Genomic DNA, 2,589 nt, shown 5'->3' on the forward strand with positions numbered 1-2,589 from the left:
CGTAATTGTGCCGCCGTCGCTTATATGCTTCTTTGACTTTTGCTTGACTTCAGCACTTTGCCCCCCAAAGATTTTTCCATCTCTCTGTTCATCTCTTTCATTCGTTGTTAATGTTAAAAGACTAAAGGCCTAACTATAATATGCTTAAACAAACTGAAGTCAGCTTAAGCAACTGTGCGAACACATATAAAATGTATGTGACAAACTATAATGTACTTAAGAGAGTTTCGTCAAGTTTCGTCAAATTTTATTTGCTTAAGCAAAGAGCGATACTGACAGCACATTACGTACGGAATCAATTGTTTGTTTATTATACACAAAGAAAATAAAGAAAAAAATGGAAAGCTAAAAGAAAATTAATTTATTTCAATAAAATATTTTGAAATATGTATTTTTTTTATTACGTGTGTCACATAAATGTGTAAATGGAGCTAAATTGTTTTGAATACACGTAAGTACATTATAGCCACCTAAAAGTTTCCTCGGATTTTCTTAAACATTTGAGAGACTTTTCGTTCGATTGTTACATTACCTTAAGCAAGCTTATGCACATTATAGTTGGGCCTTAATGCCATCCCTGTCGTTGAGTTGTATGCGATTCCTTGGGTAGCGGTGAGTGTGTAGAGAAATATGTTGGCGCTGGTTCAATTGTCACTAGTAACGATGTCTAGTTGTGTTGTTGTTGTTTTTGTTGTACTGCTTTGTCGGCTATTTGTGTCTTGATGTATTTGCTGACTGCAGCAATTTGCAAAAGTGTTTAATTCCAAAAAGGTGTCGTTATACAAATGCCTCCACTCTACTCATTTGATATCTCCTCTCCTAAATAATCTCTCATACAGCAAATTGTCCCTCTTTTTGCCTGCAACCCCCCAAATCTATTAACAGTGTTTACTTTGTGTATATATCAAGAGTATTTTTTTGTGTTATTTTTTGGGGGGGAATTTTACTATTGTTGTTTTTGTTGTTGTTGCTGGTTTGTTGTACGAGCATGTTTGCAAAGTTTTAAAATTGATTGCAGTAAATCACATTTGTTTAAATAATCTTTTTGAAGTCAAGCGTTCACAAGTCGTTTTTCATGTTAATACAATTTGAAAGCAATATGAATTTGCTTGTTGTTTTCGTTGTTGTTGTTGTAGTTATTTCTTTTAGCACACATAATATTAACATTAACATACAACAACACCCTCTTGTTGTTGTTGCTGTTGTGTATCAGGTCCTGTTTGTCTTCGTAACAAAAACAAAGGCGGTTTCTTTTTATCCCTCCGCATACACATCTCATTTAATAAACATAAAACAGCGACGTCTTATAGGAATTTAAAAGGGGAGCTATATTTATTCTCTGGAGAAGATTTTGAGCTAGTGATGAAGTTCTCTCCGTTGAGAGAAGATCATGAGCTATCTTTAGAGTACTCTCTGTTAATTGAGTTTTCTTCTGTATGGAGAAGATCTAGAGCTAGTAATAGATCGTGTGGCAGTTATATACTTCTCCTTCATTGTTAGTAAGTTTGGAAGAAGTACGTATGTTACATCGGATACGAAGAAATACATCTACAATCAGGCGTGTTGGGTGCTCCTTTACGACTAGATACTCTGCTAAAGGAGCAGAGTATCTGCCGGACTAGCACACTATACAATTTTTTCCGAAATTCGGAAATTTTTAATAGATTGTCGTGTAAAATTTCTGAAATACAGGCAGTTTATTTTTATCCCTCTGCATCTCATTTAATAAACATAAAACAGAGACGTCTTATAGGAATTTTAAGGGGGGCCTACATATATTTATTCTCTGTAGAAGATTTTGAGCTAGCGATTAAGTTCTCTCCATTAAGAGAAGATCATGAGCTAGCTTTAGAGTTCTCTCTGTTAAAAGATGATCTTGAATTTGCGATACAGTTCCTAGTGCCTAAAGAAGATCTAGAATTGGGTATAGAGTTCTGTTCTGTCGGTGTGGAGAAGATTTTTAGTCACTGATAAATATTATCTCTGTGAAGAAAAGACCTTGAGCTAACAATAGAATATTCACCCCATATTGAGAAGATCGTGAGCTAAACATTGGGCTTTCGTTTAAATAGAGAAAATCTTGAGCTAGCTATAAAATTCTGTATATACAGTAAAGATCTTGAGAAAGCTACTTCTCCATCTTTGTTAGTTAGTTTGGAAGGAGTACGTATGTGACATCAGATCCGAAGAAATACATCTAAACTCGGGCCTGCTGTCTGCTGCTTTAGCAGAGTATCCCACCGAGATTTTTAATATAATTTTCATGCCAAATTTTTGAAATACAATTAGAAAAGACTGAAACAGTTGGAAATGGTAAAGAACACTACCAAATATCCTGTAGGAAGTATCATCTTCTTATGTAGAAGTTGTGTTCAGCTAGCAATATACAAAGTTATCGCTCTATAGAGAAGATCTTCAGCTGTCAATCGAGTTCTTCTAGTTGAGTATGAGTTGATCTTTAAATATCGTATAGAGAATATTTTGAGTTATTAATAGGGTTTTCTCGATAACGTAAAATGTTGAGATAACGATAGGAAACTCTTCGTATAGAGAAGATCATCGAGCGAATGGTATGTTTTTCAATAAAGA

This window comes from Lucilia sericata, unplaced genomic scaffold (genome assembly GCF_015586225.1).
Source record: "Lucilia sericata isolate MDLA Ls3-8-SP2 unplaced genomic scaffold, ASM1558622v1 Contig000717F_arrow, whole genome shotgun sequence".
Lineage (NCBI taxonomy): Eukaryota > Metazoa > Arthropoda > Insecta > Diptera > Calliphoridae > Lucilia > Lucilia sericata.